We start from the raw sequence: 26,972 nt of genomic DNA, 5'->3' as shown, positions 1-26,972 counted from the left end.
TAAAAGCATGTAGTACAACAAAGATTTGTTTTGCATGCAACCTGTATAACTTTTGTGTTTTCATATGTCATGATTATAAGTTCTCCATGAAATCTGGATTTAGTTGAGAAGTATTTTTATTTTATCCTTCTGGTCTTGTTTGCATATTTTATCCATCTAAAGTTCTCTAAGTTGGGTGCAAGTAGGGCTGTGTTTATAATGTCTGCTATTAAAATCTTCAGGAAAAGGAAATTATGAACTACCATAGGAGATGTGTGTAATAACATGGAAATGTTTCATACAAGCAGTCCATGGAAATAGCTTATCCATTTCCGTAACCTCTGTTTAAATTTCTTCATCTTCATGGTGTGACAGCCAGGGAAAGTCATAACATTTAGATGTTTTACAGATTGAGGATTTATTTCTAGCTGTGTACATAGACCCATGGCTTCTATCTGAATGTATTGTGATTCTACCGTTACTGGCCATCCTCCGTTCTGATCTCTTCTCTGACCATTTTCGTAAAGATGATCTATGCTATATGATCAATGACTAAAGAGAACTGTGTTCACCAAACACTTGGATTACAGGAATGAAAGAAATAGTTGTAGGGTTTTATAAAAAAAATTATGTACTTATCTTGCCCTTATACCTACAGTAATGCACTTGGTCTCATTGTGTAAATTCCTAACTGGCTGCAGTGGTCATGTGATTACATATACTTTCAGACTGAACAGTTGCCATTTTTAACCCACATATATTACAATTTTACTCAGTTTTATTGCTGATTTTGTTCCTGTCACTCAGTGATGGTCATTGTAATCTTCCAGGGAGGGTCTAGCTTAGTATTTCATGATTCCTCTGTGTTAGGAGATGCTGACAGTGTGGTTAGTGCAGACAATGTGGTTAGATTATCAGGGCACAGGGTTTAGCTACACTTTCATTTAGCTTCTGAATAGTCTACTAGTATCTGACACATCTGTTATCTCACCTATAACACACACAGTCAGTTCTGCTATGCCTCCTCCTCTCCTCGGATCAAGACCTTATCTTGTATATAGCTTGTAGGTCAGGTCTCTGCACGTTGCTTGCTGGCTCGAAGTGTCTGTGTTTGAGCTGGTTTTGTAATGCAGAAGGCAGAGAGCATAGACAGGAGAAGCTATTCATGGGAAGAATCTGTGCGACCATATGGTCGGATCCAGGGACAACCAAACTGTAAACACCAGGACTGATAGAGACGGTTTGGAATAATATCTGTGTAGTGCTGCATTTTTAATAATAACAGTGAATTAGAGAATGTGCTATTTTGTTATCTTGAGTATATTTAAGAATCTTGTCTTTGTGGGAATACCTCTTTAAAGTGCCAGTTAAAATTTAAAGTGGTTGTTTAGAATCACATAATAGTTGCTTTTTATTTCTATAGAACAGTGATGGCGAACCTTTTAGAGATCGAGTGCCCAAAATAAGTACCCAAAACACACCAGCTTTTCCCAAAGTGCCAACAAGGCAATTTAGGCAGTAACAAACTTATTGCTACCAGAATCTTTGAGCTCCAATTCCACTCTGTCCACACATTCTCACTCTTCGGACAGGACGAAGCAGCACAGGATGGGTCACTTTAAAATATCAGGGCACTACTTGGACTGCCTGAGACTGCAGGAAAGTGCCATGTCTGGCAAACTCTGTGCCTGGGAGACAGCCCGAGTGCCCACAGAGAGGTCTCCGAGTGCCATCTCTGGCACCAGTGCCATAGGTTCGCCACCACTGCTATAGAACGTGAAACACCTGTCCTTAAGTTGTTTCCAGAATTGCAGCTTGGTGCAACAAGTGAAATATTGTTTTTGGATGACGGCAGTCATGTCTTTTTCTTAGACAATCCCTTGAATGACCTGGGCTTGTATGCATTGTATGTAATATATACATATTGGAGGGAATTCATTTAGACTGGCATATTGAGCAACAGTCTTAACCCCCCCACCACCACCATTGTATTGCATTATTGATTTACAAGTAGAGAGTGCACCAGACTCGAGGCATCCTCCTGCAGTCCCAGGCAGCCCAGGATGTACCATGCCCTATTTTAAAGCAATATATCCTGGGCTGCCTGGAACTGCAGGGGGAGTTAAGAGGTGTAGGCAGTGTTAGACCTTTATTGGAGCTTTAAGGGATCCTGCTCTGAGGCCCATGATTCTTCCTGTTCAGAGGGCTCTGGATGAAAGCTAAAATGATGATCCAAATAAACGGTACTGGTGCCCTCGGCAGAGTAGGAAACAATAAGTTGCTGCTTAAATTGATGTGCTGGCACTTTGCAATGAATGCATTTACAAAATACAAATATTTACTCAAACTGGAGAGACGAATGGTCAGCTTTAAGAATTTTTGTCTTTTTAATAACTTAGGTGACTTTATCCTCCTCTGGGCTATTTTGAGGTCACTCGAGGTAAATCATGCATCGCTCTAGTTCACCAATTTCTGCACTCCTTTGTAGCATCATTGAGTATATATCGTGCCCCATGATGATGATAGATATTTTACATTTTCATACCTAGCCTTATTTGACTTTTAGTTGAGCTGTAATCATATGTTTCACATTACAAAAGTGGGAAATGTTAATTTCTTTTCATTTTTATGGTATTTTCTGCAGTGACTTTATTGAATCGCTTCTGAAATATTATTTTATTCCCTGGTTATATACATTGTAGTCTGTGCACCAGATTGTGTAATTGAGCTTCCCACAGATGTTTTAAAGGCTTCTCTGTCAGAATCGCCATTACGATAATTTTACCAGTTGTAGTTCCATGCCTTCCCTTCTAATGGTCAATCAGTGTAGAGTGCGTAAAACATTGCTGCTAATAAAGGTCACATGCCTCTGACCCTGAGATGCTGTGATCAGGACCTGTCTTACCTTTCTAACACATTGTACAGTACTGGCTGTTGATCTCCTGTCTTATCCATTTGTATTTTGCATGAGTTTTCTTACAGCTTTGTTCATATCAATAACAAATCAGAGTTCGTGACAGATTTGATTATGTATTATAACTTTAGAGATGATCTTGCATTCCAATGCATAGCCAATCATTGGCAAGAGCAATGACAATGTATGGAGAATATTAGCAAGGATGTTTACATGGGCTTTTCATTGTATGAAAGTAGTACTAATCTGCTGTGGGCCACCAAATCTTGATGTCCTCCTGCACTGATACCTTACAAAGAGTATGCACATTTTTAATGGAAGAAACCTATCTCTACCATAACTTTAATAGTCCAATACTTGTGATTGTTGGCACAGTGATGTTTCAGGTCCACAGTGAAAACCATGTACTAAAGTAGCACATATCACTGTGCTACTGTGCTAATGAGTGGTAGGCCTTTGCACTAGGAGAAAACGGATCATTGTTCTTAGGTTGCCAATAATAAACTGTCTGCAGATTGGACAGCAGTTAAGAATAGATATATAAAGAATGAACAGTTCTGTTAGAAAGGAGACATCCCTGTTATTGTAAGTGATGAGAGTTCATTGTCAGCTCTATGATATGGATAGTCCTTTTACATTGACAAGCTTTAGGTTTGAGTATAGAGAATTTCAGTGGAGCGGTTGCCGTGTGTCAGACTAGAGTAAGCTCAGCGGCTGTGTAAATGTGATGATAAATGTATGAGATGAAATGTCTGACTTGCGAGCCAAAATCTTCTTAAAATGAAATTAGTGCTAATGCTGTGCTCTCCCCCAATTACAGTAGATAAATACAAAGTGAGTGGGGAGATGATCTACTGTTGAGCAGTACACTGTACGGCTGGGAAATGTGCTTGAGGTCCCTTTTGGCAGACATTACAGCAATCAAATGGAAGTTTGGAATGCGAGGTTAGGATATAAATCTATGCAATTGACTGATTCTATTACTTACAAACACATAGCTAGGCCAGCGAAATGTTGGGTGCCAGCAACGCTTTAAGAACATGAATTTTATCCCAGTGGGAAAGGCACAAGGAAAGTCATTAATACACACACAGGCAAGTTTAGCAATTGAAGAGTTCTTTATACTGTGTTCCAGTATGAGGCTTACTGACATGTAAAAGTCTATATAGTGGTGTTTTACAATGCTGAGGTAATAAGACACTACTGCAGTGGTTACAGGTGCTAAACTTTTGCATTGCAACACTGGGTAGTTAAATGGAAATAGACTTCCTCTTCTGTGTTTTTTGTTCTGTGTGTATTGGATTTGGATAAATATCATGCACTACACGGCTACTGTATTAGGCTGGATTCACACTGCCGTTGCCCACCGTACTGTAGCGCTGCTCACCCCCGCCCCTCTCCATAGGGATATATGGCACACGGCGCCATTTTCCGTGAAAAGATAGGACATGTCCTATCTTTTCACGGGTTTTGGAGCGGTATGGTGTCGCACATGTGCTGCACCGTACCGCTGCCGTAGGGCACTGTGCGCCCATTGCCATCTATGGGGGACGTATATAAGTCCCCCATGCGGCAGTATGAATGTAGGGTTATGCTGGTAATTTTCCAGATGTAACTCGTAGGTGGGCACCCTAATAAAGTTCCAACCTTCTTAATCATATACAGTATGATTTGATAATGAGTCTTTTTACTAGAGACTATTTTTCCCTTCTTTGTAAAAAGTGGTAATAAAGAAAGTGAGGTTTCTACTATGTGGACACAACTGACTTCCACTAATATATTACTCAATTACTGCAATCAGTTTCAACCACATTGCTCCATTTACGCTGAGAACACACAGGTAAGGCCTCATGTACACGACCGTTATGGGGGCGCGATCTGACCTAATTATGGTCTCCTTAGAGGTCTCTGGCACCAGTGTAGTGAGCACTCCACAGCGGCTGGCTGCTCAGCTTTTTATGGCATGAGGCCTAAAGGTCACATAAGATTAGGCTCTGCAAAATTCCAGTATCTAACCTGCCACAGTTTTCTGCAGTTTCACAGTGTTTAGCAGCATTGCTATTAGTTAGGCTTTCGAAGTTAAGGGGGTTTATCTGTAGTGGAGCGGGGAACAGAACCTGACAAATGCAGGTGTGAACTGAGCCTAACTTGTGCTGAAGGTTTTAAACCCACAGCAGGACTTTTAGCTGACTATTTGCAACTTTTTCACGCAAATGAGTTGCAACAAAAATCATCTAATTTTTTTTTTTGGTGATTTTTGATGCCCGTTTTGCAGGAGAGCATTTAAAAGAATTTCAGCAGTGTGTTTTAACTGAGTGCCTACAGTTATAACAATAAGAAGCATCCCTATCAAAAGTTTATGGAAACTCAAGGAATACATTTGTGATAATACGGTTTATATTCTTACAAGAGGAATGGATGAAAAACCTAAATTGTAATAACATTTTCCAACAATAATAATGATGATTGACAAGAGCAGAGCCAGAAACCCTCTATATCCTATAGAATGGATGCTAACTGTAGACAACTTGTGACTATTTAATGTAGTGTGCAGAGGGTGCCAGATTCATGAATTGTGGTGCCCGTTCTTCATGAATCTGGCATGACAAGGTGCACCTTTAACATGGGGCATGCAACATACTTCTGTCGGACTTTGCATGGTAGATGATGTGCGTGGTCCAACTGTGCACCAGATCACCCATTACAGTGACAAAATTTGTGTCGCGTGAAGAATAGTGCAGTTGCGACACATATGTGGCGCAGACAATTCTTAAATACCAGTGCAAGCAGTTTGCACATAGAAGAATGTACAAATTGCAACAGAAAACTGGTGCTAGGTCCTTAGTAAATGTGCCCCATTAAGTCTGCTCCATTTGATCTCCAAACTTGCGCTTTCATAGTTTGTTACAAGTGCGGTTCTACTCAGAGTACATACATTTTTCTCTAGCTAATATATAAGTGTAAATACAAGAACCTTAGTATTTCTTTAACTGTTTTATTTCTGCGCCGCTTTCCAGAACAGTTGTATGCTGCCGCAGCACGCCATCTTCCAACCCACATTAAAGGGTTACCCTGCAGACTGCTGCTCACAGCAGCTTTAAACAATAGGTGGGAATAGCTGAGTGGGTAAACTCTGACAATTTCCCCACTTGTTCAGGTAACAAAGCAGAGAAGGTTTCCTTTTAATTAGGTTGATTAATTATGAAGCATGGAGGGAGAAGTCCTGATTCAGCCAGTGTATTTATATATGAGCAGATTTCAAAAGGATGGGGGGCATGGGAAGGCACCTGGCACCTGGAGTTCACCAGGATGACATTGGCTCTCTTGAGGGATAATATGGGAACATTTCTATATAAAGCTTTCTAAATGTGGCTGCTCATTTCATTATGTCTTTGTATTTCTATAAACAAGTTGTCTCGGTATAATTTTGCTGCTTTAACAGATGCTAACTAGCAAATGAATGTTGATGACATGGCCATAACAATTTGCTTAAAGCAAATGGATATCCATCGCCATAACATGCTTCTCATTAGCCAAGTTCCATGCAGTTTTAGATCGGAATACACCATATTTCTAAGAATCAGGAAAAGGTTAATATCTGGAGGGCTGAGAGATTCACACGTCACTGAGTGACAGATGTGCATTTCCAGTGTTCACAATAACTGAATGTACTTTCTCTATGCCCAGACCAATGTACCTTCATTAGTCAGTGACACATATACCCTTACCTTTGCTGTCTTGATCACTCCACTTATACACCGGACAACAGTGATGTGCTACGTATTTTATAAGGATCACATCTGAATTTAAAAAGGACTCCTGACATGTCTATTTTACTAATTTTCTATATTCTGCTACTATTCAACGAATATGTTTATTTTGGGAATGTGACATAACATTTAGAGTAAATGTGATCATCACTTCCATGTACAAAACATGCATTTTATTTCTCTAATGTATGCACATTTCTTATCCAGGCCTGGTGTAATCTGTCTAGGGCAATTGGGAACAGCTATACTGTAAATGTGTTTTTTGTTAGAGTAAAGAAGTCATAGTCCTCACCAGGTCTGCATTTTGGATCTTTCTAAGCCCACGTGCACAAGAATGTGTGATTTTCTGCACCACAAACAACATATCCATGGAGTCATCGTTGACAGCAATAAAGTCTGAGCTGGATTGCGATCTGCTCTGAGTTTTTTTTCTTGGGCTGTCGAAATCACAGCCATGTGTATGAGCCCATGAAAAATAATTTGTCTTTGTGCTATCTGTTAAAGCTGGCGGATAGCACAGAAACAAAAACAATGGCCCTGTTCAAACTTTGCAACAGTACTTTGAATACCGATCTGAATTTCCAGTATTGGAGAAACCCAACATACCATTCTGTTTATCTGTTATTTATAATATGGTGAAAAATTGTCCTTGGTGGGTCTTTATGTATTTGAGCACTGTCGAGATTAGTATAAACTGTGTACATTATAAAAAATTGAATACAGTGGAACATGTTCTCCACCTGGGCTTCAAACTTTTAAAAGAATCTGCAAATATATTTATTGTCTCTTTCACATTTTATTCCTAATTTCCCCACAGGTAAAAATGGTATCTTTCCTTATCCTAAGAAGCCACTTGGGAGCCACAAACTAATGTTCTCAAGTCCTTTGCTAATAGAGAATGAATGGGCTGTTTTTCAGACAACGTCCTTTGAGGATTCATGAATTTCAGTACGTTAGGCTTATGCTACATGAGACATTGTTATGTGTCTATTACATCTTGTTTTCCTTGTCCTAAAATTTAATCAGTTTAATATTTAAGTTTATGGTTTTGTTATGCTTATTTTAATGCTGGGAAGCCCCATACACAATTCTTTTTGCATTTTGTTTGTCAGTCTAAATAACCCCGGTTTCGATGAAGCTAGGCTCCTTATTCATGATGATTCATAGAGTTCAGCAGGCTGTACGCTAGCTATATGATTTGGTAATAGTTGGTGTAACTACAACTACATAGAAGTAAAATTCAGTGATAAGATATCATTTTTCATTTGTAGTTGTTTGGTACAGCAATTTTAGCTGCTACTGGTCAGCTGTAAAGAATTGACTACCCAAAGTAGCCCTCCTCTTTTAGCTACAGTTTAGACTTTTGATAAGGGTACTATATTACACAGCACAGGCAAGTCAGAATTGCCACGCTGTGTTTAATCTATGTATGCAGTCACAACCCATTAAATTGCTGTGAACAAGTTTACTGGCATTGTCATGGCTTGCCACAAACTGCTAGGGTTTCATAGCAGGTACAGTGGAGAAGCACGGTTTATGATACATGTCTTAAAGTTTCAAGATGCGGTACATACTTTGTTCTCATATAACTACATATTTTGTAAGGAATAGAAAAAAAATAGAATAGAAGAAAAGAATGTACCTAAGTATAATTATATATAGTATATTATATATAAATAAGAATTATGATAATTGTAAGCCATAGCACTGGTCACTAGGAAAAAAATAACAAAATGGTTTATTTTAACTTAACTTATAATGGCACTTTATACAGAAGAAGTTTCCAATCCTTACAATATTAATAGATATGCTTTGGGTAATATCATACCTAAGGCACTTTACACACTAGGGATATGATGCATTTAACTTGCTTCATGCTCGCAGTGTGTGCTAGCATCAGAGCTGAACTCAGCATGTCAGTTCAGTTCCGTTTGTCAGTGTTTGGGCTGGACGCGCTGCGATTTGTTCGCACCACGCTTTTCAATGTGTAAGGAACCTAAACCTAGCCAGCCTCAATTTGTGATGTACGGCACAATTATTACTTTGGGATATCGGCTAGTCTGGATTGACACAATTTTCATGTTTATGCTTTTTAATTTACCCAAATTTCTGATCAGGAGCTAAAAGTTGCTGAATGTTTATTTTAAAATTGAATTTGGCTGTAAATTTCTAAAGTGTTACTATTTTTAAATTCCTGGGAGCTTCTAGGTCAGTGGTGGCGAACCTATGGCACGGGTGCCAGATGTGGCCCTCGGAGCCCTTTCTGTGGGTACCCAGGGCTTCCTCCTGCGGTCCAATACAGCCCAGGAGCACGCTCGGTGCCACGCTCAGTGCAATTTTAAAGCAACATCCTTGGCTGCCAGGGTAACAGGAGGAATGAGAATGTGTGATTAGAGATAGATTATTGTTGGAGCTCCTGCTCTGGGAACCCTGACTGTTCCTCTTCAGGGGACCCTGAATGCAAATTCTCCATCATCTTTCTATTGTATTGGTGAACTCAAGACACCAATACGATTGAAACCTGTGATACAGCAGGGATCAATAAGTTACTGCTCAAATGGTCATGTTGGCATTTTGCGACATACAAGTGGGTTTTGGTTGTACTTTGGGCACTCTGTCTCCAAAAGGTTCGCCATCACTATTCTAGGTCATTACTCTAAGCATATAAGATTATAAGAATATACCTTTATTTAATATGTGCATTTTGCTAAATTATGGTAACAAAAGCTTCATATTGTAAGAATGTGTCAATAAGTGTTCATAAATGTCTGAAATGGGGAAATAAGCTTGCAATTCTTACTATGACAAGGATTTTTGTGTGTACAGCGCTGTAAAACATGTCAGTAAAATATTGGAGACTAATAAAGTGTCATTCACTTTACCAACATTTTTTATTTACTGCAACAATAACAAAAAAAGAATCAAGCGGCTCTTAGGTTTCATGTAAAAAAAGAGCTAATTAAAATGGACAGATGAAGGGCTTAGAATTTGTAATGGTTCCTCCAGACTTTGGTTACAAGGCCAACAGTTATTTATAATCAGCTCGTCTATGGCCAAAGCATGCTAGAGTCTATTTTTGCATCTCTTGTCCTGGATGTGCTGTATTAGACAACTCTGCCCTTGTACTTGTGGTCCCAGAGGTTCCAGGTCAATGAAATGCAGTCCTTACATGACATAAGCAATTTTAATACCATTGGGTATATTTCAGTCATAGCTGATTTTAATGTTATCGTGTTAATACATTTATAATAAGTGAGGATAACACCTTCCTGGAATTCCTGTGCACCTTCTCACCACTGCTCATCAGTTTTTCTTGTTGCAGCTTATTCCACAGGATTGTACAGAGATTGTTCTTGCTCGCATCAATCTCAGTACCTAATAATTTCATAGGAATCGAATTAACTTCCCAGTATACCAGTATATTTTTGGAGTTTACAGAGAAAATCTATGCATTTCATCCTTCCCTTTTCAGTAGTGGCTATAACAACGATTAACAGCTGTCTTTACCCGTTGTCTTGAAATTCACTATTAATCAGTTATGACCAAGAGAGAGAGTGACTAAGAGCTGCACTTTTTTTAAACATTTTATTGGAGCACATATTGTCACAAGAATCAAAGACAGTATGCATTTACAATGGCACATAACAAGTAACACATGGCTCACTTTTTTCATAATATATCAAAAAATTGCTAACATATCAATGTAACAGACCTTTATATATATACTAATTACATTAATGATCCTACACTGAAAAGTATACCCGTAATTACAACATTGAATCTTATTCCAAAGATTAAATTGTTTTTGAGAAGCAGGAAAAGAGGGACAAGGGGAAGAGGAAGTCAATCTGAGCCGAACTGGATATCCTTAAGCTGTACCTGAGGTTTGGCTTTGTAGTACATGGACTGAGTCCAAAGTGCCCAAGTGAGTCCAACCATTAAGCTTGGTTACCTCCTTTATGCTCTAATGATTTTTAATTTATGCTAAATTCTGACCAAGCTTCTATATTATTTGATCAAAAGAACTCAAGTAGTTGCTTGAAAAGGTAACTAATAGACATATAGTTGTACTGTCCATGTCTTTTATTCAGCACATTAGAGTGCAAGGAAATAAAAAAAAAAAACTTATTGAAATATCATTGCCAATAGTAATAAGATTTTCCACAACATTTACCGTAGGAAGACTTTTGGATTTCCCCCCCTATCGGATAATCAGTACTTTTGGATGCCGCGGTTGTTTAGCCCTCTTTTGGTCATTCTCCAACACATTCAGCGCTAAGGTGTTAAACATGTATCTTCCTTTTCAACCATTCTTTGCTGGTTTATGTTAATGTAATTGTCTTGCTGCATGGGGCATTTCATTGCTGCGGAGACTGCATGGAGCATTTCATTGCTGCGGAGGCTGCATGGAGCATTTCATTGCTGCGGAGGCTGCATGGAGCATTTCATTGCTGCGGAGGCTGCATGGAGCATTTCATTGCTGCGGAGGCTGCATGGAGCATTTCATTGCTGCGGAGGCTGTATGGGCATTTCATTGCTGCGGAGGCTGCATGGGGCATTTCATTACTGAGATAGGCGGCATTGGGTAGTTCATTACTTGGTAAGGATCCCTGGAAATTTTGTTGGATGCAATTATAATGCAAAATTATTTCCTGCTTGCATTGTAAAATTTGTCTAGAAAGTTCCATTTTACTCTGATATGCATACCAAGATTTTCCAGAAGTGTTTTGCCCCTTGAGTGAATTTAATGTGATGGTCATTCTTGGGGTGATCAATAGCATTACTAAATTGTGTCTATATGTGCATATATCTAAAAGGAAATTGACACCTAGGGCTTTGGTAGTGTTTTTGTAGTCTTTTGGGGTTCCTTGTTTGTTTAGATTCATGGTTTAATTATTCTTGAGAAAAACAGATTTGTTGAAAATAGTCTTTTGTGTCTTTAATGGGCGAAGCACCATTAACATTTTCTCACATCTTCTTTAACATGGAAGTTTGCTTACTTTTTGTCCTTGCGCTGAGGGTCTTCAATAAAATATGAACAGTATAACTGTTTAACAAAAACAAACAGAAACGATCCCGCTGGTAGCCATGATTAAGATTATGTCGAAACGCGTAGGATTTGCCTGATAATCCATCATGTGTCTTCCGATGCTATTCGTTTGCCTGTAACTCGAATGTTTTAAAGAATATACAATAAACTAAGAATTGAATTTTTTTGGAGCGTGTCTACAGCGGGATCATTTCTATTTGTTTTTGTGGAAGTGCTTGACCTGAGAAGCCCAGGTCATCCACGCATGGACCTGGTCTCCACTTTTGTGATCCGTCAAGTAAGGTGAGCTGACTATTGATATCCCGTTTTTTGAGTATAACTGTTTGTGTGATATACGATAACATGTTTTATAAGTATTCAAGCCAGAAATCCAGGTAAAGCTGAGGGGTCCACCACTTTTTAGGCCAACCGTACATGACACATGAAATCATCCTCTACAAGAGGCAATAGAGAAGGGTCACTATGCCAAGCATATCTGCACAACCTATATGCTGTACAGTGAAGCAAGCAGCTGTGATGTGGAAAGAGACGGCAGCTGTGAATGTAAAATAAGTCATTCTATAAAAGAATTAGTTTGATAAATAATAAAATGGTATAATAACAGCAGATGGTTACAAGGTCAAAGGATTTTGATTAAAATCATAAAAATGGGGCGTACACAGAGTGGGTTTTCCAGATGAATGTTGTACATTAAGCAGTCCTGCTAAGTAAGGCTACTTGTTGTGTCCCTTCCAGCTGTAACATTCAGTCTTTAATAAAAAAAAAAAAAAAGTCATGTTATACAATTATCGTTACTACTATTCTTGTGCTGCGTACATCAAGAATACGTAGTAATAAACAGCTCTCACGCAGTGGATCTTCTTCCATTACATAAATGACCGCCTTTTAACACCATATGAAATGTAGTTACTTAGTATGGTTAAAAAACGTCATATGTCCAGGCAGGCAGGAGATAAGGCTGAGGGATGTAATGGAACACAGTTCTAATTTATAATATAACCAATAATATTATTTTGCTGTGCCCTGTGCAGAAAGGTATAAAAACAAGAAAATGGGCGCTCTCGTAGGAATTTTGCATAAAGATAACAACACAAGTGATGGCAGCTCATTGAAACATAAACATTCACATTAAAGTGTCCTATATGTTATCCATTGCTTGCTCTTCTTTATCATTATCCTCATGTCTAGCACATAGGAAACACAGATGCTTGGATCAGTGGAAACAAGATGTTTGTTTTTAGGTAACACCAAACTCTTTCCCTGGGGAATAATCTTCCTGCCTCTGATTGCAGTGGAAAGACATTGCAGACGTCCAGATCAGGCTATCTGTGTTGGTAATATTATGGAAATAACAGCATTATTAACATGATGGGTGTTTCACGATATGGACAATGCTTAGAGAAAATGGCAAACAGCCGCTTTAATGTTAATGTTTTATTACTCTCAATAGCAGAGCTGCTAGGATGTCTTCTAATAAAGAAAAGTGGTTTACAAATAAGAAGAAAGGAAAGCCAAAGTAAAAAGTACCGATTTCCTGTGAAATAACAGGAAAAAAAATAAAATCAAAAAGAAGGGAAATCCTGGATTTGTTTATTTGCACATTGTACCTGCTGTTCCATGTAGTAAAGTGGCTATTAGAGCAGCTATGTATCACAGTCCAGCATGCCTGTCAGAGATAGAGGGATCTTATCCTGACCTCTGGTGGAAGGAGTGTGACCAAGGAAGTCCTCTCCTTTATAATATTCAATGGCTGTATCCCAAAATTAGCACAGAAAGTTCTAAGTTATTTAGGTCAGCAGAATTGCAGAACTCTTACTATGAGCAAGCTAAAATATGTACAGGTGCTCATTTTACAGTAAGTATGTGCAACTCTGAAATGCTGCCAGGCACATTGGTTAATGTCCACTGGGTGGCTTCAATTCCCTGAATGCTGGGATCCTATATATACTTCTGCAGGCCAGAATTCCCATGCCCATGAACCTCATATATTCCTCTTTCTCACAACATTGTCCATTGAAATGAATGTGGCCGTATGTAACCCGTAAAAAAAATGTACGGTACGGGTAGCATATTCATACAGCTTCTTCATTGGTTTCTGCCTTGCACTTAAAATCAACTGTTATTTACAGATTCAGCTACTGTCTCTGGTCAGAAAATTCTACCCACTTACACCTTTACTCTACTTTAGTTTTTCTTTTTTTGTGGGTTCGGCTATCTTACTGTTATAGTTGTGTCTTTGGAGTGTATTCTTCCGTTGTGCTGTTGCAGAATTACCTTTATACCGCAGTGTAAACCGCCTGTAGATATTGTCAGACACTAGTACTTAGCTACCAAATCTCATTTTGCTTAGCTCTTGGCTGTGAAACTAGAAATTTTAGCACAGCATTCCAATTCCTATAACCGCTTCATATGCATTATATAATGCAGGTGTTGAAATATAAACTACATGGTCCACAGTGTGTGGCTCGCATATTTTCTATAGGATGTTAAACTATAACAGCCATCAGGCACATAAAATCATCATTAAAGCAGCACATATCCCATTTTTAGTAAGAAATTATCGGTTGGTTGTTGAGTAATAAGCCAAAGGAACTCAATTGTTAGAAATCAATCCTACAGTGCTTTAGTTGGCTTTTCATGGAAAGAAAATGATATACAAAATGATCCAGCCAGCTGAGTAAAAGTGAAATGGATCTCCCACAGCTCTATTCCTGGTAATGCCTGTCCCTCTGCTGCTTCATGCTTAATAATCCAGTGATGACGTCCTGACACTGGGGCCTATCACCACTGTGGCCAACCACTCACTAACTGTGACCCATTACTGTTGACTATTGGCTGTACCGATAAATAACTTCTGTGATGAAGTTCACCTGTCTTTGGAAAGATTAAAAACTGTTGTGAGGCCTGTAGACGCATACGCCATTGTTAAACGAAAAAAAATAAGCTATTTCTGCAAATGTTTCTGCAGTGAAATTTTTTTCGTTGCAGAAATCATGTTCACCTAGACTTAGGGAATATGTAACCTTTAAAATAAAGTTTGATTTAATGTGCCATTGGGACATAAATGAGATGTCAGCAGTGGTGGGTAGTAATGGAAAAAAAGAAACAGAGCAGCATTTTAGCTCTTAAAGGGAACCTACCACCACGAATCTACCTATAAAGGGAGAACAGGAGGTAGGTGCATGTATTGGAGGTGAGGATAGCCCTTTATAGAGCTAATCCTCACGTCCCAGCTATCTTTTTTTAAATCTTTATTGCCCTAATATGTAAATTTTCTAAAGAGGCTACTGGGGTATGCACAGAGCTCTGGTTTCTCGGACGAGGGCGCACATGTAGCCTCATGTCCGGCTACTCCACGCCCCACTAGCCTCTTTAAAAAAATTACATGTTAGGGCAAGTCTAGGTGTACATGATTTCTGCAACAAAAAAAATTTCACTGCAGAAACATTTGCAGAAATATCTTATTTTTTTCATTTAACGATGGCGTATGTGTCTACAGGCATCACAACAGTTTTTAATCTTTCCAAAGACAGGTGAACTTCATCACAGAGGTTATTTATCGATACAGCCAATAGTCAACAGTAATGGGTCACAGCAAGTGAGTGGTTGGCCACAGTGGTGATAGGCCCCAGTGTCAGGACGTCATTATTGAGCATGAAGCAGCAGAGTCCCAAATTCCTGATTCCAATGTTTTGATTTTTTTAAAATTGCATTAGTAATCTAATCAAAATAATGGGCCTGTAACTGGGCCTTTGGGGTCCTGCAACAGGACTCATGATTCAGTACTGACTGTGGAGACCGTGTTGATGAAATGTGCTGCATTAGCAATGACGTTAAACATTTTGAATTGTCATTTTCTCGTTAATGGAAGTGATCCCTCAGAGTTGATAACCAGATTACATTGCTCATGCAATGCTTAAAGGGTAACCATCATTTCAGATGATTTTTGATTTTGTGTGGGGAGCATTTTTTGAACATAATATAATATACTTCTAATATACTTCATTAAGAAATTCTGCTTAGTTTGTAAAAGATACAGCCTTTAAAGTGCCCCTTTACTTCCCTGTTGCCATGATAGATCTATCCATGGGTTTGTTTACACAGCTAAAACAAGTGAGCGTTAACCCTTCCTGCTCTCTCCTTGGCTGTAATATGCTATGAGCATTATTTTCAAGAATCAAGCTGAAAGTGAAGAGTTTAATCTTCCCTTCTCAGAGCTGTTTAAACAAACAGGGAGATCAGATGTAAGCTCATAGTCAGCTCCTTAGACACACACTATATAGGCTTGAATACAAATCTTTATGGTTGGAGTTCTGGAGCCTGATATTTTACAAACTAAGGCGATCCTTAGATGGCCATTTTTAATGTTGATTCTATGGCTAGCACACATCCACATTGTTTTCTAAGGGCTCCTGCACAGGCCGTTGTGTCCATGGCCCCATGTATGAACCGACTTCTATTATTGCCTTTATCACGTGAGTGATGCTCAACTGCTAATAACTGTCAGGCCACCAACAACAGACCACGGGAACATTGTTTTTGGCCCGAGACCTACACATGGTAGTGTGAGGTTATCCTAAGGATAATTTCTTAATGCAGTATATTAGAAAATTGTTCACAACACCCCAACACACACACACACACTCACACACACTCACACACTCATAATATTAAAAGTTATCTCAAGTGTTGGTTACACTTTAAGTTTCATTGGCCAAGAAGCTTCCAGAGAAAACCATGCATATGCTCAAGCAATGACTGTCCTTCCCAGAAAAACAGAGCCTGTTATAGTAACATGTAATATCCAGCTTTGTATTAAAGGGGTATTCCAATTTCAGAAAATTATTGTTATTGTTTGTATGATTAAAAGTTATACAATTTTCCAATACACTTTCTGTATCAATTCCTTTTTCTAGATCTCTGCTTGCTTTCATTCCATAGAAAGATTCTATGTTTACTTCGAGTGGACAGAAATCTGTCTCACACAGGTGCACAGCTCGTTAATCAGAGCTGTGTTATATAGAGAACAGTGCACCTGTGTGACCATAGTAAGATTTATGTCCACTGGAAGTAAACATAGAAGTTTTCTATGTAATGACAGCAAGCCGTGATCTAGAAAACCATGATGAATTGATACAGAAAGTATACTGCACAATTGTATAACTTTTTATCATACAAACAATAACATAAATTTGCTGTAATGGGAGAATACCCTTTTAATGTCTACTGTCGTGAATGAGTTCTTTAACAAGCTTACATGAGTGTGTTGTACTTTGGTCTGGCAGAGTATCTTTGTTCTCTTGTAAGGAAACAACCCTTTTAACCTTGCAATAATAAAGGGTTAAGCAAAGTCTGTAATTGAAGCATTTTTCCATTTTCCATGTCTGTCCTCTGTGACTGGGACATTTAATTTATCAGTGAAAGGCATCAGCAATGGGAATATGAGTAAATAGAACTGTCAAGAACAGCAGGTCATTTTTATTTGACTACGGTGGCTTTAATGAAGTCTTGTCTTTATAATTCATTATACCTTGAGAATACATTTGAATTCTTCCCTGATGACGCTAGTTAAACCATTCACACTCTTGAGTGGAGTGAAATGGAAAGTGCAAAAGCACACTGAATCACAATAACATGATTTCAAGTCACCAGGGTCTCTGAAATGAATTATCCTTCTTTATGCTGTTACTGTTCTCTTGGCTCACTGTAAATGATGATGTAAAATCTACTTTGATAGTGTTGTTTGTATTTAGGGCCTTGGTTGCCAATCCAGATTTATAGCAGTCAATGTATATTTTGTTTTTTAATATGTGGTAATTTGTCATCCTTACGTGGCATTTCAATTGTGCCGTCCTTTAGAAGTGACCTTCCTATATCTTCCTTGTTTGTAGACTTCGGAAGAAGGAAAGTAACATCTTGTGCGACTCTCCTGTTACGCTACATCTATATATGACCAGCTCTTATGCCTCCCAGGTCCACTTCCTTTAACCCCTTAACGCTCTGCGCCGTAGTTCTACGGTGCAGAGGTACAGGGAATGTATGAAGAGGGCTCACGGGCTGCATATTGCAGCAAACCCCCACCGCTTATAACTGCGGTCGGTGCTTGCACCGATCGCGGCTATTAACCCTTTCATTGCCGCCGGCGGCATTTAAAAGACGGCGGTGCGCGGGCGCCGCCTTCTTTATTGCGATCGCCGCGCCCCCGAACTTCATCGGGGGACGGCGATCGGTTGCCATGGTAGCCTCGGGTCTTTGTTTGACCCGAGGCTTAATGGCTTCTGCAGATTTGTTACAATGAGCCATTGGCTCATTGTAAAGAATGAGCTGCAAAAATGCCATATATTGCAATACAGAAGTATTGCAGTATATGGTAGGAACGATCTGACCATCTAGGGTTAATGTACCCTAGAGGGTCTAAAAATTAGTGAAAAAAAAAGTTTAAAAAATAAAAAAAAATCATAAAATATTAAAAATTCAAATCACCCCCCTTTCGCTAGAACTGATATAAAACATAATAAACAGTAAAAATCACAGACACATTAGGTATCGCCGCGTCCCAAAATGCTCGATCTATCAAAATATAAAAACGGTTACGGCTGGCTGCGACCTCCGAGACGGGAAATGGCGCCCAAATGTCCGAAATGCGACTTTTACACCTTTTTACATCACATAAAAAATGGAATAAAAAATTATCAAAATGTCGCACGGACCTCAAAATGGTAGCAATGCAAACGTCGGCTCATTTCGCAAAAAATGACACCTCACACAGCTCCATGCGCCAAAGTATGAAAAAGTTATTTGCTTCAGAAAATGGCAAAATTTTTTTTTTCTTTTTTGTACACATTCGTTTAAGTTTTGAAAATTTATTAAAACACAATAAAACCTATATAAATTTGGTATCACCCCGATCGCACCGAACCAAAGAATAAAGTAGGTGTGTTATTTGGAGCGAAGAGTGAAAGTTGTAAAAACGGAGCCCACCAGAACGTGACGGTTTTTTTTCAGTTTTTCCACATTTGGAATTTTTTTTCAGCTTTGCAGTACACGGCATGTTAAAATAAATAACATTACGGGAAAGTAATTTTTTTACGCACAAAATAAGCCCTCACACAGGTCTGTACACGTAAAAATGAAAAAGTTATGGATTTTTGAAGGTGGAGAGCGAGAAATGAGCGAAAAAACCCTGTGTCCTTAAGGGGTTAAGGTCTAAATACAGTAGTTCTATATGTTTCAGTTATTTGTTTTGGATGACTGTGGATTGTTGGGGAAAGGAGAAGGATTGGTCCAATGGCTGGAGCCTTGATGCTTCTCTGCCCTTGCTAGCTATATATGGGGGCTGGCTGGTTAGATATATATGGGGGGCTGGCTAACTATATACAGGGGGCTGGCTAGATAGCTATATACATGGGTCTGGCTAGCTAGTTATATAAGAGGGGGCTGGCTGGCAAGCTAAATGATGGGGGCTGACAGGATATACACTTGAGGCTGGCTATGTATGGGAGGCAGGGGACTGGCTGTATACTGGAGACAGGGGACTGTCAGGCTATATACTGGGAACAGGGGCTGAATTACTATATACAAGGGGCAGTTGACTGGCTAGCTATATTCTGGGGGGGGCAGGGACTGGCTAGCTATATATTTGAGGCATGGGGCTCACTATATACTATGGGAAAGCTGTGACCAATGCATTTCTCATCCCAGGCTTATACTTGATTCTATATGTTTTTCTAGTTGTTTTGTGGTAAAATAAGGAGCTTCAGCTTATATTCAGGTCAGCTTATAATCGAGTATATACAGTATACAGTGAAACCTCTTTTATCAGTTCCTCCTATTTTGCACAGAAATGAGTCTTTTAAATCTTTTAAAGGGGTGGTCTACTTATAGGTTGGTGGCTTCCATAGAGTATAAGGGGGAAAACATTGGTGTTCTAGGGAGAGGGGTCTTTTGGAGAGGTTTCTCTGTATACCATATTTTATTGTAATTAAGTTTATATCTTTGATGTTTTGGTTTTGAATTTATGTAAACTATGCTGCAATAGACTGTAAGCTCTTGGGAGAAGAGTCCTCATTCCTATTGTTTCATATGACTGTTTGCACTTTGTCATGTAATATTTGTATATGTCTTGTATATGATTTGTAAAACGCTGCAGAATTTCATGGCGCTATATAAATAAAGATTATTATTGGTAGTTTTAGTAACTATGGTATACAGCTGAACATATTGCATGGCAGAGCAATCATCCTCCTACACACATACATACTGTGTGACATTCTGTGGTTGTAATGTAAGTCAGGAACAGCTTAGTGTGCTCATTTTGGTACAGTCTGTAGGAACTCTGTTGGTGTGCACATCCCTAGTGACCTATGCTTATATATATGTAAAGCACATACACAGTTTTGACACAATTTCCACAGGGTAATCCATTCAGGAGATAGAATGAGGTCACAGCAGTCATGCTTAATATATGGGTTAATGATGTTGCTGCCAGACACTGGTCATGTACTGCATGAGTATTTCAGAGGAGAAAACAAGCTGCGTTTCTGTTTTACAATTGTGTTTTGTGAGGGAATGTTTCTGGTTTATGTTTGTTTTATACAATTCCTGGAGGTGTAAACTGTTAGCTTCAATCAATATCTTTCACATTCACCTAATTGAATAGGACAAGAGTGAAGTGGGAGCCAAGCAAAGGAGTAAATGTAATGTAATATATATATATATATATATATATATCAGGTTAAGCTTCAGATGTTGGTGCCCAGCCTCTCCTTAATGGGCAGCAATGCAGCCTTACAGGTGGCACCACTGATATGTTCTCTTCTGTACATGACGTTATATGACAATCATACTTTCACAAAAATGAATATGAATATGTATTTTGAAGGCAGTTGATGCATCTCATTTATTCCAATTACCGTACAAACTTGTGTATATTATACACGAGTGAATTTTTAAAAAACCGTAATACTCACTCTCCGGTGTCCCCTATGTTCGTTGCGGCTCCCGGCTTGTCCCCGTGTCTCCTCTTCTATCTTCTCTCTTCTCTAGCCGGCAGAGTCACGTCCATGGACGTGACTCTGCCGGCTAGAGAAGAGAGAAGATAGAAGAGAGAAGAAGCTGTCGGGAGCCGCAATGGGGATCAGGAGCCGCAACGAACATCGGGGACACCGGAGGGTGAGTATTAAGTATATATTTTTTTTCTGTTTGGGAAACTGCAGGGGGCAGGCTATATACTACTGGGGGCTGGCTGTATACTACTGGGGGCAGGCTGTATACTACTGGGGGCTGGCTGTATACTACTGGTGGCTGGCTGTATACTACTGGGGGATGGCTGTATACTACATGGGGGCTTGGCGGTATACTACTGGGAACTGGCTGTATACTGCATGGGGCAGGCTGTATACTACATGGGGCAGGCTGTATGCTACGTGGGGCTGGCTGGCTGTATACTGCACCCTCGGCTTATACTGGAGTCAATAGGTTTTCCCAGTTTTCTGTGGTAAAATTAGGGGTCTCGGCTTATACTCGGGTCGGCTTATACTCGAGTATATATACAGTAGTTGAAAATGCACACATTTTTAAGTCGGGGTAAAATTTTATTGGGGGTTCATTTGCCTGACAGGTTCTCTTTAATATCCCTGAAGGGTCTAGGGTTTCAGGGTCATCACTTGCTATTATATAATGATCTTATTCCGTAGTTCAGTAATATATGGTTTAAAAGGATTATTAATCGAAATAGGTCTAGAAGAGGTTAGAATTCTGCTTTTCCCTCTTCCTATGCTTTTGGATTACATAACTGAAATGTGATGCAAATAGAAATTCCTTGTTTTTTGATTACAGGAAATATTCTTTTTTATCTACCAGTAAATGATCTGTAGTAACGATTTTCATTTGGCTATCATTGCAGTCAGGGTAATTGAAATTAATCTGATTCATTGAATTTGTGTCATCAGGCAAACTGTATAGTGGTGATCTCTGCTGCAGTTTTTATAAGCACACCAAGAATAATGACTTCCCAAAGTCACACATTTTACTCAATGAGGGGGGGGGGGGTAAATTGTCATACGATGGCGCTAGGTGCTGATGATATATATAATTAGGAGACTTCTACCTGATCCTTAAGAGAATTAGACGTTCTCCATTCTGCTTAGGAAAGGTTCAAATATCATGTTTTTCATGTAAACTGAGAGCTTTATAAGTCTCACTTTAAACATATTGATAGACATAGATGGTGGCTCCCTTTTTGCCTCCGTCTGGTCAGAATACAATGCATGCACCAGGAAACACTGGTGCGCTTCGGCACAGTAGATGCTCATTGGTGGCCATAATAGCTTATAGGGATGGATGCAGTTGTATAGAATCCATCCCTGTCCTCCCCAGAGCTTACACTCTGGAGTGTTCCCAGTTATGTAAATGTCCATATAAGGACAATTATATGTCACTTCCTGTGGGAATCATTGTAGCCCTTCGTTTTAAGGAAGAGTTTGGTATCCTCCTGAAACAGTTGTTTACTACATGCAGGAACTAAATCCCACAGTGCAAAGTGACTTGTGCTGCAAGCTATAACTGCAACATGTCTATTTTTGCTTTGGGTTTCATTTATTCATTTATTGTAAAGGTTAAATGTTGTGAGCGTGTGGTCTAATGCCAGTATCCTGCATCAATCACTTGTTTAGTGCTTCTTCCTGCACTGGAGGACATACTTGATATACAGATGGAAGCAACCGGCTTTATCCACTGTATGGCAGCCATGTGGGGTACTAGAGTTGAAATGTAGTTGATCTGTCAGTCTCCCTGAACGGTGCAGTTCCTTCTAGTGAAGGTTATTTTCATAACCTGCAATAGTGTTGTATGGGGCAGCAGATAAATATGCAAAATATTTACTCCATAAAGGCCGCCTTTGGGGCGTGTGGAAATTTACAGCGATTGATGCTTCACTGGGCAGTTCTGGGAAATATGCAAATACATTTTTCAGGATACAATAAGGAAAGCATTGCCTCATGGCTGCTTTGTAAGATAGCACCCTCAACATCAAGCATGACTAATAATGATAGAAAGCCTAATGATATGATACAGGATAAAAGGCAAACAGACTCCCCAAACTTTTCCTTATGAAACAGATTTACTAGTTTGGCTTTTATCCAACATCATGTCATTAGGCTTTCTGGAAAGTCATGCTTGATGATATGGGGGCTTCCTGACAAGATAGCCTAGAGGCAATGTTTTACTAATTGTATCCTGGAAAATGTATTTGCGTATTTCCCACTGCAGGACATTGAGTAGTGGAGCAGTTTGAGAACTCATGTGATACCATGGGCACTGGGCAATATGGCTATTAATCTTGTGTAAAGTTGTAGGTTTTTGGCGAGTCTGCATTGCCCCTGTTTTATCAGAAGAAATGCATTGATGTACAGCTACTAGAAGGAAGCCTGCATGTATATAATTTATCTCATTTAAAGACCTAAATTACAGTATTGTGTATATTCATGATGAATGTGTCCTCATTTTTATTCTAAAGGCAAATCCATTCTGAGACACCCGTTGCACCTTTAACTAGTACCGAAATAGTACTTTGCTTTTAGCCAGTCTATTGGCGCTCATGAAAATGTGATCACATTTAGTTGCTCTTGTCTGCTTTGTGTAGGGACTGGAGACAACCAGACAAGCTTCAGTGGGAACGAATAAAAGAACATTACTTTGTGAGCACAATCTTCTGTTACCAGTCACTTCTCAACAGACGTTCAATCAAAATGCTAATAGGAAAGGCAACATGGGAACGAGGTTATTGTAATACTAATTGATAGGATAGAGGATGTGTTTTGATAAGTGCGGCTGAAGATATTTTTCTGAAATACGATTCTTCTTAATTACAAAGACCCTAAAATAAAGAACAAATGACTCATTGGTGTTATCCCTAGTAATGGTTTGAAGACTGTGCCCAGGTTAAAACATTGAAGAAGAAAAGCTCCTTTAAATCTGGAAATGATGGTACTCTTATTTAAACTCTTGTGTTTTTTTTTTTCTTTGAATTATAATGAGGATTCTTCTATCTGCGGTTCTCCAAGGGAGATATCCACAGTCATTATTTTATATACATTCAAATCCAAAGTTTTATGCTGAAATCGTTCTGCAATGTATGAAGATATAAAAAAAAATGTCTCATGGTCTAAAAAGATACTTAGTTAGGACAATTAAATAGTCACTAACTTTTCAACAAACTTAAAGGTGCAATGTCACTGGATATTACCACATAAACCTACTAGCTCCCTTAGGTAGGGTGTGAAATTAGATTGTGATCCCCATGGGGACCAGGATCAATTTGGAAAGCTCTGTGCAGCGCTGTGTAATCTGTGTGCGCTATATAAATAAAGAATTATTATTATTATATATTTTTTTTTTAATGAAATTTCATCTGTTTAACTATAGAAAAACTTCTCCAAAGTTATGTGGCAAATGAGGAGTGTCACTTTAGATGACGCCAACTTCACTTCTATAACCTCCTCTAACCCCCATGGTTATAACTTTTGAACACTGTTACTTATCAAAGTGATTATGAGATTGTTTTTTCCTCACATGTTGTTCTTCATTTGGTTTCATAGTGGTAAATTTTGGCTGATAAGTTTTCAGTTTATTTACAAAAAAAAAAGAAAAAATGATGAATCTTTTGAAAAAAATTTCAAATCATCATGTTTTCAGGCAGATCACTTTACCACCTAAACAAGTTGCTGAATAACATTTCCCATATGTCTACTTTACATTTTCATAATTTACAAATTTAATATCGGTTTTCCAAATTTACAATTTTGGGGATAATTACTGTTTTGAATGAAATTTTAAATATTTAGCATTAAAACTCACCAAAATAATCAGCCCATTTCAAATCTGCACCCCTTAAACTATCAGAAACAACTTTTAGGAAGATTGTTAACCCCTTGAGATCTTCATAGTAATTAAAGGGAACCTACCACCACAAATCTACCTATAAAGGTAGATTGGGTGGTAGGTGGATCATTGGGACGTGAGGATAGCCCTTTTAAGGGCTAATCCTCACGTCCCTGCACTTTTTTGAGAACTTTAATTTGATATTTATTCAAATGTACTTATGTGGCTACCGGGGCGTGGAGTAGCCGCTTATGAGATTACACGAGGCGGCTACTCCACGCCCCGGTAGCCACTTTACTCCTCCTACTCACCCATCTTCGGCGCGCAGCTCCACGTAGCTGCGCGCCCTCGTCCGGCGAGCCTGCCGTCTGCGCATGCGCAGAAGAGCAGGCCCGCGCCTGCGCGGTCACAACTCCGAAACAGGCGCGGGCCTGCTCTTCTGCGCATGCGCAGACGGCAGGCTCGCCGGACGAGGGCGCGCAGCTACGCGGAGCTGCGCGCCGAAGATGGGTGAGTAGGAGGAGTAAAGTGGCTACCGGGGCGTGGAGTAGCCGCCTCGTGTAATCTCATAAGCGGCTACTCCACGCCCCGGTAGCCACATAAGTACATTTGAATAAATATCAAATTAAAGTTCTCAAAAAAGTGCAGGGACGTGAGGATTAGCCCTTAAAAGGGCTATCCTCACGTCCCAATGATCCACCTACCACCCAATCTACCTTTATAGGTAGATTTGTGGTGGTAGGTGCCCTTTAAATCAAAATGAAGGTGAAATTTAGAATGGTCAAATTTTGTCGGTAATATGTTTATTTAGACCTAAAATTTACTCATTTCCAAAAGATAAAAAGAGAAAACCTACCTTACAATTTGTTATGCAATTTCTCCTGAGTACAGAGACCCCCCACATGTGGTTGTTACTTGTTTTATGGGAGCACAGCGAGGCGCAGGAGGGAAGGAGCGCCCTGCAGCTGCCAAGATTCCTCATCGGACCATTTTGTAGTCTATAAAATTTTTGCTTTTTCGTTATTGGGGCCATGTGACGGCATTTTTTTGCGGGATGAGATGCTTTTTCCAATGTTTCCATTTTTGGGTTGGTATCCTCTATTGTTGAAATTTTTTTTGAGGGCAGGAGTAGAAAAGCATCAATTGTACTGGATTTAACTTTTTTTTTTTGGTGTTCACTGTATAGCCTAAATATTATATTATCTTTATTCTATGGGTCAATAAGATTATGGGAATACCATACTTGAATATTTTTTCTAAAATTTGCCAAATAAAACCCTAATGTGGGGCAAAATCTATCATTTGTGCATCACCGTTTTCCAAATGGTGTAACATTTTTACCATTTTGGCTACAGAGCTGGTTCATGGCTTGTTTTTTGCGGCACATGTTGTACTTTACAACAGTCCTATGTTTTTGTAGGATTAAATAGGTAAAAATCATAATTTTTTGTGGGTTTTCATCATGCGGGTTCAATAATTATTTATTTTTATTCTACTAGTTGTCACGGACGCAGTGATACTATATGTGTGGAGATTGTGTAATAATTTTGACCTTTTTCTCATTATATGTCATTTCATGTATTAAATGGGGATTTGGGGCACATTTATTAATGTATTTTTTATCGAATAACATTTTTTAAAATTGTATTATTTCTTCCACCTTGGGACATCTGATTGCTTGTTCATGGTGATTCTCTGCAATACTGATTGTCTCTAGAACCAGCAGGAAAAAATCTTGAAGGTGTTATATGTTATCAATACCCATGACCTAAATTAACCACAGAGCAGAGTTTATAAAAAAGCATACATTGATAGGTGTGGTCATTTTCAAGGATCATGCAGCATTCTATAGAGTCTAAAGAAAGCTCTTCTGAGCAGTATTATTGTGTGTACATTGGTATACCCTAGAACAGTGATGGCAAACCTATGGCACGCGTGGGCATGCGCACAGTCTCCACTGCTGTCTCTATATAAACTGGCCAGGCAGGAAAAGCTGCCGATCGCCGAGAGCTCCAGCGATCTCTCTCACTGTAGGCTGCATCTAATCTGCTCTGTGCTCACCAGTGCTGCCTTAGAGACACAGCAGCAGGTGAGTGCCCGCCCCTCCACTCTCTCCCACCTGTATGGCGGTAGCGTTCCTCACTATATGGCAGTAGTGTTCCTCACTGTATTTGCTCCTGCTTAGTGATATAATTGGTGATGTTAGTCTTTCTTTAGTGGTCTGTGTATTATCAGTATGGTGGTATTTATCTTGTTGTACTGGTAATGGTCATCATGTGGCAGTATTATATGTTTCTTATAGAGAGGGATTGTCGGTAATTTTAGGCTAAATAGCCGTGTTGGCACTTTGCAATGATAACATAGACTTTGGTTTGGAGTT

At 39.2% G+C, this 26,972-nt stretch overlaps 1 protein-coding gene across 11 annotated transcripts in view; it reads left to right on the top strand.

Annotated features, from left to right (window-relative positions):
- MSI2 (musashi RNA binding protein 2) overlaps positions 1–26,972 on the top strand; it is a 466,329-nt gene that overhangs the window by 230,670 nt on the left and 208,687 nt on the right. The gene's annotated exons all lie outside the window — the stretch shown is intronic.

Source organism: Engystomops pustulosus, chromosome 2 (genome assembly GCF_040894005.1).
Source record: "Engystomops pustulosus chromosome 2, aEngPut4.maternal, whole genome shotgun sequence".
Taxonomy (NCBI): Eukaryota; Metazoa; Chordata; class Amphibia; order Anura; family Leptodactylidae; genus Engystomops; species Engystomops pustulosus.
The sequence above is the reverse complement of the archived record's forward strand: the minus strand, read 5'-3'. Positions and strand labels throughout refer to the sequence as shown.